Source organism: Martes martes, assembly GCF_963455335.1.
Source record: "Martes martes genome assembly, chromosome: 13".
Classification (NCBI taxonomy): Eukaryota; Metazoa; Chordata; class Mammalia; order Carnivora; family Mustelidae; genus Martes; species Martes martes.
Genome location: NC_137901.1, coordinates 39,219,131 through 39,233,931, shown reverse-complemented (window position 1 = coordinate 39,233,931; position 14,801 = coordinate 39,219,131). Strand labels below are relative to the sequence as shown.

Genomic DNA, 14,801 nt, shown 5'->3' with positions numbered 1-14,801 from the left:
AAGTCCCTTTATTAGAGAAATTGTACATATTGGTGAATATGGTCAATAGTCATAATTATGGGTTAATTCTTTAAAAATCAGAAGAAGGGGCGCTTGGGTGGCTCAGTTGCTTGTGTGCCCAATTCTTGATTTGGGCTCAGGTCATGGTCCCAGGGTCCTGAGATTAGGCCCTGCATGGGTTCCCTTCTCAGTGGGGAGTCTGCTTCTCTGTTTCTCTCTTTTTCCCTCTCTCTCTGCCTCTTCCTGCTCATGCGTGCATGCACGCACTCTCTCTCTTTCTCTCTCTCTCAAATAAATAAATAAATCTAAAAAAAAAAATCAAAGCCAATAATCAGGATAGATTTTATGCTCTCTTCATTACATTGCAAAGTGACTGGTGTAATCCTATTGTATTGTTGGAAGGACAGCTTGTAAAATTTTAAGAAAATTAGAAGATACATAGGAACACCAAGTTCTCCCCCTCCTTTTGCAACAGTCTCAATTATTTTCTTCATCACCTGGGCATGCCTGCATGGGTAAACTGAACACAGAGGAGATGAAGAGAGATGAGGATGATTTTCATTGGTCACTGTTTTCTTCAGATGATCTTGACTGATGTTTTCATACATGTGTTCAACTGGTGAAGGGTACCTTTGCTCATCATAGCTGAACAGTCATAGTCCTGGTGTCTGGTAATATTTATCATAAGTGATATAAATGTTGTAAGTTCTAATTTGGGAAATAGCATCCTCACACCAGCATCAGTCTTAGCTTTACAAGCCTCTACTAGTTCCCTTGTGTCCAGGGTAGCCTCATCTGTTTCCAACAATCCACTCTCTCCATATCTCCATATCTTCCATATCTGCAGCTTCTCCTTCATCTTCCTCTTCCTCCTCTTCACATACTGCTGAGCAATCTTGAAGTATTATACTGTCCTTGCTTTCCAATGTAATCTCCTTAACTGCTTCAGTTATTCCTGCAATGCCTGTGTTATGGTAACTATCTACCCATCCCCCATCACCATTGTCTTCAATGGTAGCTTCCAATTCATCTGAATATTCCATCTGTGTGCACCACTTTTGCATGGCATATTTTTGGTGACCAAAAATTGTTTCCCGTTGGTAGGTATGCCCTCACTTTCATTTCTTACCCTGTAGCCCATTGCCATGTTGGATAGCGATAGACTAAGTGATCTGCAGCTGCCACAAACTCTTCTGGGGTGATAACACCTGTTTCCTTAACCTTTGGTTCCCTGAGGACCTGGGTCGGGTCCTTAGCCATTTCCAGTGCCTTTCCAAAATAGCCATTTAGAAAAGTTGAGAAGTGTCAGATCTAGATATACATATATGTGGGATATGTATTTCTATGTGTGTGTGTGTATACATATATATATATATATATATATATACACATCACACATTTATTTCACTAAGATAATATATTATCATTTTATAGATACTGATAATGAAGTTCAGAGAGGTTAAGTGATGTCATGTAGTTAACAAATGGCTGAAGGCAGACTTGAAATCTCCACGCTGAGAGTTCTTTCTACTGTACTGCTCTGGGTCATCATAGCTAATATTAACAAGTCCCTGTGCCCTTTACTAACTACTTTCATCCTTTTTTTTTTTAAGATTTTATTTATTTATTTGAGAGACAGAGAGAGAGAGAGAGAGCAGAGCAAGAGGGAAGGGCAGAGAAAGAAGCAGACTCCCCATGGAGCAGGGAGCTGGACGTGACCTGAACCCAAGGCCGAAGCTCAACTGGCTGAACCCCCCAGGTGCCCCACATTCATCTTTATTATAACTCTATGAGATTAACAGGTCCATACCACAGTGGCAGCAATACATAAAGTGGAGTCTTCTGACTCCTACTTGTACCCCGCACTCTATGAGTATCCCGAGTTCCTGCGGAGCTAGCCTTGGATTTGCACTGAAACTCTGTATGATGGGTGTAGAACTGATGAGTAAGGGATTGCCATTCACAAGGTGCATTGTGATGACAGTGGAAATGCAGTCAGCAGGATCAGGGCCACAATAATTAGTATGGAATACATTAGAATGACAGCCAACTTCTAAGGGCTCAACTTTTTGAGGGTCTGAGCCTAAATGAAACTCGTCTCATTTCTTCCCTGGGGTTGAATTTTAAAAGCACAAGGAATGAGAGTGTTCATTGAGAGTATGATTTAAGGTACTTACAGGAAAAGAAGGGAGACCAGAGGAGAAGGGAACAAACAATATTCAAGTTCCAGGAACTTAGAAATCTAAGAAACGAGAGAATAATAATATAATATTTTTGGTGACGATGATAGAGAAAGAGGAGGACCCAGTGCATTCACAGATATGTTTCTGTTTTAAATCGTCTGTTCATTTTTGACCTAGAATTTTCCTTCTGGTAGTTTAGATGCATTTAAAGTATTAGCCTTTGGTTTCTACAATGTACATGGTTGGCCCCATGTGACTGTGGGTGTCAGACTCACTATGATGAGAACAGGGCCATGGTACCCCTCATACTCCATTCCCCAAAGGAAAGCAGGTCTGGCCGTCTTCCACTGGAAAACATATCCCTCACAGAATGAGTTCATTTTAGCTGTCAGCTATGGAGTATCTAAGAATCTCTGTATGCATGCAACATTGCCAGCAAGATGCCCACCCACCTCCACTGGGGATAAGAATCCCCAGTGGGGGAAAAAGGCTGCTTCCAAGTGAGTGAAGCAGCTGTTGTTTTACACAGAAATGTCAAAAGCACAAGCAAATTTTTCATCACCAATTGGTGGTGTCATGGCCAGTGAAATACTTTGTGGTTTTTATGTGGTTTGGGGAGAAGCAACTGGTTTTGTAAGGTTTAAGTTAAAGACATAAATTATATATGTGGAAACTAAATCCTTGGCTTGAATTCATTTCATTGCTAATGATAGGATTTGAATCTGAGATGTGGTTGGTGGGAAATTAGCCACACTACACATCTTTGAGATGTTAAAAATTATTTTGCTATCTTCTTTAAAACGTTTATCTTTTAGTTACATTTTTCTTAGCAGTTCAATGAGTATAAATATGTTTTATTTTATTATATGTTTCTGTTAGCTAAGATTTTGCCATCTCCCAAAAGAAATCTCTTTATATAAAAACATTAAGTTTTCCAAATGCAAAGAAATATAAACTACATGCCACTGTGTTTATATTGACTTTCCACTTACTCATAAATTTATCTCCCCACCCATCTGTAACCTATTCTTTCATCTATGCATCTGTCCATCATCTAACAGGTATTGATTAAGCCTGTCTATAGCTGATACACTGTGTTAGACATTATAGGACACTGAAACCAATATAACTCCTATCTCCTGTCTTCCAGAAGCTTCAAATCATTTGATAATTCATTTCTGACATGAAGAGGAGTGAGCCACCCTACCATTGCAGCAGTCATCTTTAAACAATAAGGAAAATGAAACAAATGCTGTCTCCCACCCAGCTCACCAAGACACAGATACCAAGCCTTGCCATAGAGGCAGGGCCAACCCTTAAGTCCCTTTTAAGACAAGCTCTGTTTATGTACCTGATAAGCGATGACAAAATGCATATGAGCTTAGAGTATATAAAGACTGTAAGTTAGCTGTGATGTAGATTATGAGAAAATAGATGAGAGCTCAATATAAAGCGATAAAATCTAACATAACCTATGATGTCTTTATGACCCAAACTGTCAACATCTTTGGTGTTTGTCTTGATTGGTCTGATCACGTGACAGAGGTAACAAAGTAACGCAGCAGTTGTCTTGGTACACTTGGGCGGCTGTCACAGAAATACCACAGGCCGGGGTGCTTAAACAACAAACAGTTATTTCTCACAGTTCTGGAGGCTGGGAAGTTCAAGATCCACCTGCTGACAGATTCAGTATCTGGTAAGAATCTGCTCCCTGGTTGATGAGTGCCTGCCTTTTTGCTGTGTGCTCACATAGTGGAATGGATGAGAGAGCTCTTCAGGGCCTCTTCTATTTGGGCACAAATCTCTTTAATGAGGTCTCTCCCCTCATAACCTAATCATCTCCCAAAAACTTCACCTCTTAATATCATTACATTGGGGGTTAATTTTCAACTTTCAAATTTGGGAGACATTCAGTATATAGCAGTAGTTAACGTGTGTTGCTATATTAAGTTATTAAAAACTGTTCTCGAAATTGTACCTGGAGTTGGGATATTTTGAGTTGGAAGCTTCCTCAGTGATGATCTACCTTTAGAGCCTATTTTGCAGATAAGGAAACAGAGGCCAAACAGATCATCTACCTGGGTGGGACCCCCAGGTCTTCAAACTCCAAGTCAAAGCTCTTTGCACTCTGCCTCTTACAAAGTTTTTATGGGAGATGTTTCACTGCCAACAGCTGGTAAGAGGACCAATTTTAGCCTAAGTTCAGGGAGAAGAATCTTGTCTTAAAAGTCATCCTTCAACATTTTTTTTCCTTTCTCTACCCTCCACCTGCTTTCTGGTTCCTTTTTGCTTCCCATGTCTTGTTTCCCTAATGGGACTTCTAGTACCCTTGTATCAATTTGCATTGCAAGTGTTCTCTAACATTTAACTCTTTGTCATCAATATGGTTTTTTAACCCAAGTAAAAGTTCTGTTAGGATTTACAGGTTACCTTGGGATAAAGGAACAGAAAGGTTTGGTGGATGGGAGGTTGAATCTTGGGTTTGTCTTATTTTATCAATTATAGAGGTAAAATGGCCGTATATTTTATTTATTCTATCACAGGCCTTGAACTGAGCATGCATGTCACAAACACCAATGCTGGCACATCAGATTTGCCAGAGTTCTAGGGAAAAGCTTTCGTTCAGTTTCATATATTACCGGAAGCACTGATGGTGGGTCACATAAACCCACACTCTTGACGCTGTGTACACATAGACACAGAAGGTCTAGGCCCATCTGTCTCTCCTCTTTTGCTTTTTTACTACCCTGCCATGGTCCTGGCACCCCCAAGTATGCATGTCCTGCTTTTCTGCCTACTCTATCCAATGACCAGAAGCAACAGGAAGTTATTTTCCCAAATTGATACTCGTAAAGATGTCACAAGATCTTCCCATAATACAACCTCTATTTTCCTTCCTTAAAAAAAAAAGGTGAGGCTTTTAATAGCTCTTTTAGGTTTATTTTCCTTGTATTCTTAATTATATTAAAGACTCATATTCCTTCCCTGAGTATTCATTTAGAAAGAAGGTTTTGTAATAGTCACATTTAATTTATCAGGGTGCAATAATTTGTGTTTCCCAATCATCTTGCCGACTTTGGTTCATTATACTATTGTTTCACATGAGTAAGTTAGCAAAGTTTGGATTGATTGACTCTAATTAACTAAAACTGGTTCCAGGCTGTGCATCTATTGTCATGGTAGCTAGCCGCAAAGCCCTAAACTATGCAGCAATGGTGATATAAGGTAATATTGATTTGAAAACTGTAGATAATATGTAACCTTGGGCTTATCACTCTTTGGGAGACAAACTAAAAAAAAAAAAAAAAAAGGATAGGGAAGGGAGAGGTATTAGGACAAGTTGTAAGGGCACTTGGGAGTATAAATGGAATTTTCAGTGGGTTCACTTCTTTTATTGTTTTTCTTGCCCAGAGATAATCACGAATGTGTTGAACAGACAAATTCAAAGTCAGCAGTTGGAAGAGTAAGGATTTCATGGTTTTTTGAAACTGTGAAGAAATGAAATACACTTGCTGACAAACTGTCCAAGATCCACCTGAAATTATGGCGAAACCTCCAATTTTATAGAGGAAATCTTTCTGTATGTTACTCACCTAAAAGTAGGACTGTTTGAAATTTATTATTTTCTCTGTTGCTGAATTTTTATAGCCAATAATGATCTTTGTCTGAGAAAAAATTGTTTTTAGACAGTGGGTAACTAGAAAAATGATTGCATTTTATAGCCTGTAAACATGAACAAATATCACCCTTGCTTTCTAGTGTTCGACAGAAATCAAGTTAAAGAAACTAGAGCAGATTGCCATAGGTGGGATTCACCAATTAATTTCCTTCTTTCCTATGCAAAATGCTGCAGCTTCTGTCTTAAAGTACAAGTTAGGATCTTTTTACATTTGATTACTGTTGCTCACTTTTTCCATATTCTTCATTTTAAAAGCTCCAGGGCCCTGGTTTTCCATTGCACCCTTATTAACTGAGCAGCTTTCCCCCTTCAATCATCCATTTGTCACCAAGTTCAGCAGAACAGTCTTTATGTCCCAACAGACGGATGAAGTGAAAGTTTAACTCATGTACTACAGAACCTTGTTTGAGATGTTTTCTGCAGAGTGGAGAAAATTCTGGAAGCATTTCCAGTTTATCCAGCTGCTTCCTTCATTTGCACTGTGCTGAAGTCTGTTTGGAAACTGAGGACAGGCTGCTTTTACGTCGGTATCTTCTTCATTTGATTGTTTGAGTTTCTTTTAATATTTTGTGGCCATTGTGGCTGTGTGAGAAAGAATAAACTTCCAAATGTCCCAGAGAAAAGAGCCTGTATTCCTCAGGGTTTCCAGAGAACCAGAACCCAATAGGGTGTGTGTGTGTGTGTATGTGTAGAAAGAAAGAGAGAGAGTTTAAGGAATTGGCTCAGGTAATTATGGAGGCTGCAAAGTTTAAAATCAGCAGAATAGCTCATCAGGCTGGAGAACCAGGAAAAGTTGATGTTACAGTTTAAGTCCGAAGACTTCTGCTGTAGAATTCTCTCTTGCTTGGTGAAGGTCAGTCTTTTATTCTAATCAGATCTTCAACTGATTGATTGAGGCCCACCCACACTATAGAAGGTAATCTGCTTTACTCAAGCTCCACTAACTTAAATTTCATCCAAAAACATTCCCACAGAAACATCCAAAATAATGTTTGGCCAAATATCTGCATATGGTGGCCTAACCAAATTGACACAGATACATCACAGAGCCCAAGGCTCACATAAAGGTACAGGCTGAGGAACCAGGGAAGAAAAAGACGGGGAAGGAGAATGACACAACTTTGTGTTGAAAAGAAAAACAAGAAAGAATATGGCTACTAATTCCTCACAGATTTTGAAGTATTTCAAATGATCATCACATAAACATGGTACATATAACACATGCCTGTCTTTCTTCTTGAATGGCTTAGTAACAAAATATCCTCACCTCTTTTTGTTCTTAAAGGCAGGTAGGGGTCATAGTAGTTCTAAAGCAGTGGACCCCACAGGCAATATGGTGAAATGACAGTAAAGACCCTGGGCAGTCTCTTTCCTCTAGCCCACTCTAATGGGCAAGCAAGTGGATGCACACATTAATCCCAGAGAATTTCTGCTCTGCCCTTCTTTCTAGAATTCAAAACAGTAGTCCAAAAGGTCTCTGCCATGTTTACTATTTTCTGCCTCCTGAGCACCAGTTACAAGTGACTCACTTCTTACCAAATGGAAAGCAGGCATGGTATCTCTTGCAGGTAAAATGAATCATCTTAACCTCTTCAATAATCAAACAATAAGCATTCTTTAAGTTCTTATTAGGTGCCCAGTGCTGAGGAAAATGCAAAGGAAGAATCAAACGCATCTTTACCTGTAAGAGTTTATAACTTTTTGTAGGGGAAGGAAGCAAGTCTAATACATAGCCAATAAACAGAATACAAGTTATTAGTGGGAAGGGGGTCTTCTGACAAGAAATCCTGTCATAGATGGTGACCATAAATATGAAATGGAATGACCACCTCTCTTTGTTGCTGTATTTGAATATATCCTGCAAAAATGGAGGGATATTGTTTAGACTGATTAAGAATTACCTCATTCTTGGAACACCTGCGTGGCTCAGTTGGTTGAGTGCCCGACTCTTGGTTTTGGCTCAGGTCATGATCTTGGGGTCCTGAAATCAAGCCCTGCATCAAGCTCTATGCTCAGTGTGGAGTGTGCTTTTTCCTCTCCCTCCCCCTCTGCTCCTCCCGCTCTCTCTCTCAAATAAGTAAACAAAATCTTAAAAAAACCAATTAGCTCATTCTTATTCAAATAACTCCAGTTCCTCTCAATGATTGTATGTTTTCCTAGTGTCTTTTTTCAACTTATTCAATTTAGTAGTCAAATTTATGAAAAACATATGGAAACACCTAAGGATGGGTTTTTGATCAGAGGAGGTTATTTGGAGATCTTGTCTGTAAAATGGAATACATTTATACACTTGTAAACTCTTAGTTTACCTTCTGATGAAACACTCCACTTTTTTCCCAAAGATTGTGACTATCATTACTTAGCTTATCTCTAGTGTCAGTTTTATCAGTATTCTCCTCATGTTTTACTTACAGAAAAAAAAAATAGACTATGTTTGGAAATTATGTTGTATAAACTCTGCCTTTCTAATAATTTCTGGAAATCTGAAATTATTGTAGATGACCTGAGATGGCAAGTTGATCTCCATAGCTTTGATTTATTCAATTCCCCCTCAGGACAGGAAGAATCCAGTGACAGAAAGTTTCAAGGAGACTGATTATGAGCTAAAGGAGCAAGAATGTTTATTAAGGAGCCTGGGTCTTCACAGTGGGTAAAAGTAATAGGGAAGATACCAAGATCATTGTTGGAACTATTTCAAGGTTGAACCTGGGGAAAAAAAAAAAGCGCCCTACATGTCAGTTCTGAAGGGCAAACAAATTATCAGTACTAGGGAATTAGAACATAAGATGGGCTACAACAGGCTAGGATTAAGTGTGAAGAAAAGTCAAGGATAGTAAGTCAGAACTAAGATTTTGAAATGAAGATTGTATATTGGTATATTTTTTCACATGGTCTGCAATTTGTGTTAACAGGATGGGCAAACAGCTTACTCAGGGTGCAGTGGCAAGGTGGGAGGCAGAGCCAAGCTCCAATCAGTTCGCACTCTTCTAGTGACAGATGTCTGACCAAAAATGTCTTCTAATTTTGCTTCTTTATCTGAAAGGTGAGGCATCCCATCTGAGATGACACGAAATAGATCTGCTGATTCTTATTAAAGTCAGAAAATACTGGAGAGACAGTGACCTTAATGCTGTGCTAAATCAAAGGATGGCCCACAGACCAGCAGCATCTGAATCACCTGGGAACTTGTTGGACATGTGAAATCTCAGGCTCCAGCCCAGATCTACTGCATTAGAACCTGCAACTTAGTAAGATTCCTAGGTGATTTATGTGCACGTTAAAATAAGGAACACAAAAATTCTTTCTATACTACCACTTACAGATAGTGTTTGATTACAAACCCACAAGTGATATGGAGTCCACAGTTGTTAAAATCAGTGTTTGCTAATAAATTCTCCTTTTTTAGAACCACAATAACAGAAAGATTATATTTGGTCAATAAATATTGAATGAATGAATGACTGAATGAATGAATGAAAGACTGGTTCAATTTGAATTGTGTTTGTCCATAAATTATTTGAACTCACTGGAAAATAAATCAATCTGTTTTCCATATCAGCTCAAAAATTAAATAAAAAGACTTTTTGTTCTATATAGGCTTCTGTTTTGCAGGCTAAATAAGTCCAGTTCTTTCGACTATTTCTTAGTCTCAAGATGTGTTTAAGTTCCTTGCCATCCTTGGTACCTTTACCTGGCCACATGTTGGATTCCACATGTCCCTCCTAGAATATGTCATCGAGGAGTAAACTCGTGCCTAGATGTGCTCTGAGTGGCACACAGTTCAAGGAACACAAGCTGATGACATTCCTCAGCCTCTGCTCTGGGATTTTCTAAATTAGCAAATTGGTTGTCACATCACTAAAAATAGGAAGTTTGAACTTAGGCTCCCTTTTTTTGTCTGAGGTTATTTTGCTTACCACAAACGAAGGCCACAGAAGCTAAATATATGTCTACTTGAATGATGACTTTATAGCAATAAAATGAGCCCACAGGGGCTAATGACTCTGTAATCAGCTTTTTCAACCACTTTTTATATTGGGCATAATTTTCTCTCTCTCTCAGAAATTCTACATCATTTATCACTAGACTAACATGAGTAAAAGGGGAAAGGCATGAGCTGAGAGATTAGAGGCCACTGCCTTTCTGATATTAAATCATAATAGTAAATTTGCCTGGAGGAGACTTTGATTTTGGATACTAGTACGGTAGAGTCATATTCATTTTTAGTTCAGAATTCCTACTTTGACATTAGGTTTAAGAAATTAAGTTTTAAAAAGAATTTATTTTGTTTTTAGTTTAAAAATAATCAACAGTATATCAACATGATTAACAGTGTACCAACTCAGGGTCATTTTAAAGTTCCTTTCATTGGTCTCTACCACCTCCTGGTTGCTAGCAAGGGAAGGGTATCAAATCCCTATTGTTGACCTGCTTGAAAACTGGTAAATTGAAACACTTTTTTGGTGGGGGGGGATTATCATAACATTTTGGTGTATTTGTGCTACAGACATCATTTGAGTACAATTTCTGTTACACCTTTTAATATCAATTTTAATTCAGATACTCCTTCCACAACTTGAAGTTCAACCTGCTGCATTGGTAACTATGCCTTTTCCAGAGTTGACTGCTCTTAGGCCTGGTACCCTCTGCTTATTCCTCGAGATCTACTCTTCACCCTTGTCCTCCCCATTGCCTGCTTTGGTAGGCTGTGCTGTACAGATTACATCAACGGGCTTCCATGCTCCTCTCCCTTCTTATCCTTTAGGTCTAGAAGTGGCAAGGGTTCCACTTCTATTAGTCTAGGGTTTCTGTGCCATCCTTTATGGATCCTTTAGAGCTTACTCATGTCTGTAATCAGTACTTTGTATATAAACCCTCCTTGAATTATCTTAATTTGATGGTATCATCTGCATCTGTTTCTTTGTTCCTTTATTCTGGATGATTATAGGACCCGTTCATTCACTCTGTCATTTTGTTGTTACTTACTTACTCATTTATGTAGCAAACATTTATACATTTTCTATTATTTATCAAATATTCTGCTGAATTTCTTTAGAGCTCAATCTCTACTAAAAAGTCAGTAAACTTTAGATAAAGTTAACTCATGAATTTCTTATCTTAGTTGCTCCATGTCCTATTGGCAAAAAGCCTGTAATTAGTAGACAGGTACGACAAGTCATCTCAAGACAATGTTTGCTACTCTTGTGACACTGAATAAGACCCTCTTTTCATATCAAGTCAGTCTTTTTTTGATTTACTTAGATCAAAGTGCAAGTAACAAATATTACTGTTCTAATTTTTAAATTTTTTTTTTTCTTGAGAAAGGGTGAGAGAGAGCACAAGTCGGGGTAGAGGGACAGAGAGAAGGGGAAAGACAGAATCTTAAGCAGGATCCATACTCAACACAGAGCCCCATGTCCCATGTAGAGCTCCATCCTACAACCTCAATATCATGACCTGAAGTCAAGAGTCAGAGGCTTAACCAACTGAGCCATGCAGGTGCCCCACAAATACTGTTTTAAATCAAAAGACTCATATAAACAAGCGATAAGAGCTATTCTGTTGGTGCCAATAACTAAAGTTGTCCAACCACGCTTAGCTTCCAATTTTTTCATGATGCCTACATCTAGTCTTTGGCCAATAACTTGCTGTCTAAGCCTACTTATAAAGGCAACGTTGGAGAACTTCTCAACAAAAGACAATATACATATATTTGGTTGTAGTCACCAGCTAAAGGGTAAGAGGTTTGCACTCCTTAGAACTGTCTTGTGTATGTGGTTGAAGAACAATCCTCATTTTGGATAAAGACATAGTGAAGTTTATTCTCAAGGATAGAGGGATAGCGTCCTTTCACTGGCTTTCTTTGGCTCTGGTTGTGAAACAATAACGTGGTTTCATGGCAGTGATGGTGAAAAAAGTTTAGTTTGTAGTAAAACCATCTTTGGCTGCATTAAAAAGTTAAGACCAAGTGATAAGTGATAAGACTAAAAGATGTGAAAGTCCTAATCTCCAGTAAAGTGACAGGAAAATAAGACTAGGCTGTGTTCTTCTCAGAGTCCTATTTTAAGAAGGAGAGTAGAAATTTGTCATTGTTCAAGATGAGGAGCATAAAGTCCAGGTTTGGACAGCATATCATATGACAGGTATGTAAAAGAAAAGATCACAAAACAACTGTTTTTAAACATGGAGAACTGGATTTATTTTCTATAGCTCCAAAAATTGGAATACTGTGGGTGTGCATTTTTTCCTCTGAAATGCAGAGATTACTTCCCATCTCATTTTATGAAGTTGGAATTAGCCTGATATGGCATCCTGTCAAAGACATTGCAGGAAAAGAAAATCAAAAACCAATATTCTTCATGAACACAGATGCAAAAATTCTAAATAACACTTTAACAAATTAAATCCGACTATATACGTAAAGAATAATGATAATACATCCTGAGCACATAGGGCAAGTCGAAAAAAGAAAATCCTTACGGGGCACCTGGATGTCTCAGTGGGTTAAAGCCTCTGCCTTCAGCTCAGGTAATAATCTCAGAATCCTGGGATCGAGGCCCGCATTGGGCTCTCTGCTTGGCGGGGAGCCTGCTTCCCCCTCTCTCTCTGACGGCCTCTCTGCCTACTTGTGATCTCTCTCTCTGTCAAATAAATAAATAAAATCTTAAGAAAAAAAAATCCTTACAATCATCACACTAGAAAGAGTGTTTGACAAAATCCAACAATCATTCCCCATTAAGGAAAAGAGAAAACCTCTCAGGAAATCAGGATTAGAAAAGAATTTACTCAATCTGCTGAAAGTAGCTAACATATTTAATGATGAAAGAATGAATGCTTTCCTCCTATAACTAGGAACAAGACAAGGATGCTCACTCTCACCACTACTATTCAATAATGCATTGGAGATTCAAGCCAGCACAGTCAAACAAGAAAAAGAAAGAAAGTTACCCAGATAAGGAAGAAATAAAACTTTTATTTGCATTTTTACATGATTATTTGTGTAAAAAATCACACGAATCTACAAGAAATCTAAATAATAAGTGCTTTACAAAATTCTTGGATATAAGATTTATAAGCAAATGTATTTGAATATACCAACAGTAGACTCTTACAACTTAAAATTCAAATATCTTATATATTATAGTACAGTGTGAAAAATGTAAAATACTTAGGGATAAATCTGACAAAATACATGAAAGACCGGTGCACTAAAAATTATAAAATACTGTTGGGAGAAATTAAGGGAGTTATAAGTAATTGAAAAGATGTACTCTTCATGGGTTGAAAGAGTTAATATTGCTTAGATCTTAGTCCTTCCAAAATTGATCTAAAAATCTGATGCAATTCCAATCAAAATCTTAGCAGGCTTTTTTTTTTTTTTTTTTTTTTTTGGGGTAGATATTGACAAGCTGATTTTAATACTTATGGAAAAAAGAAGAACACCGTTGGTGGGCTAACACTTTCAATATGCAGACTTATAAAGGTACAGAAATTAAGAGAATTAGCATCAAGATACACAATAGAACAATGAAACAGTTTAGAGAGTCTATGGACAATTGATTTTTGAAAAAAGTATAAGGTTAATTCAATGAAAAAAAAATACTCTTGTCAACAAATGGACTGGATATCCATAAACAATAAGATGAACTTTGACCCATACATAAAAAGATGTATTTTGACTTATCCTTCTCACCATACACAAAAAAGTAAGTCAAATGGATGATAAAACTAACCATAAAATCTAAAATAATACAACTTCTGGAAGAAAGCAAAGGTGAAAATTTTGTGATCTTGGTGTAGGTAAAGAGGAGGATTCATAAAAGAATAAACTGATAATTTACAGTTTTTTAAAATTAAAAACTTCTGCCCTTTAAAAGACATTGTTAAGTAAATGAAAAAACTAGCCATAGACTGGGGGAAAATATTTGCAAAGCTTTTTATCTATTAAAGAATTGTGTGTAGGATAAAGAACTTTAAAATCCAATAATAAGAAAACAACACACCAATTAAAAATGGGCAAAGATGTGAAGAGACAGTTCACCAAAGAAGATATGTGGATGGTGTATAAACATGTGAAAAGATGCTGAAAAACATTAGGCATTAAGGGACTATAAGACAAAAGCACCACAAGATGCCATTACACAACTGTTAGAATGGCTAAAATGTCAAAGTCTGATCATACTTAATGTAGAGAAGGATGCAGAGAAACTAGAACTCTCATACAGTGCTGGTGGGTACACCAAATGGTACACTCACGTTGGAAAAGAAGTTGGTGGCTTCTTAAAATGTAAATGCATACCTATCATACTATCTAGCCATTCATTCTACTTTTAGATATTTACCCAGGAGAAATGAAAATATATCAAGACTTGTATATGAATATTCTTATTGGTCTTATTTGTTTTCTTTTGGGGGGGAGGGGCAGAGGGAGAGGAAGAGAAAATCTTAAGCAGGCTTCATTTCACACGACCCTGAGATCATGACCTGAGCTGAAATCAACCATCTGACTCTTAACCGAGACACCCTGGCGTCCCGAGTCTTATTTGTAATAACCAAACTGGAAATAACCTCAGTATTTATGAAAAGAAGAAGAGACAAGCAATTTTTTGATATATGCGATACAATGAAATTCTGCAACAAAGAAAAATAATGAACTACTAATATATAGAAAGCATGATGGATCTCAAAATAATTATGTTGACTGAAAAAAGAGTGAATGCTATATGATCTCACTGATATAAAATTCTAGAGAATGCAAAGAAATTTAAAGTGATAGAAAGCAGATGAGTGATTTCTTGAGAACAGGTTTGCTGGTAGGAGATGAGGAAGGTCTAATGTGTTTACACTGGGGCTGAGGAAGTGTTGGGATGGTGGATATGTTCATTCTGTCGATGGTGATGACAGTTTCACAGATGTATGAGTATGTCCAAACATCCAAT

The 14,801-nt window shown here is 37.6% G+C and overlaps 1 pseudogene across 1 annotated transcript; it reads right to left on the bottom strand.

Moving 5' to 3' along the window:
• Positions 1-357: 357 nt before the first annotated feature.
• LOC308354500 (ubiquitin-like-conjugating enzyme ATG3) lies at positions 358-1,043 on the bottom strand (annotated as a pseudogene). Its single transcript has one exon. The product of its transcript is annotated as a ubiquitin-like-conjugating enzyme ATG3 (transcript).
• Positions 1,044-14,801: the final 13,758 nt, after the last annotated feature.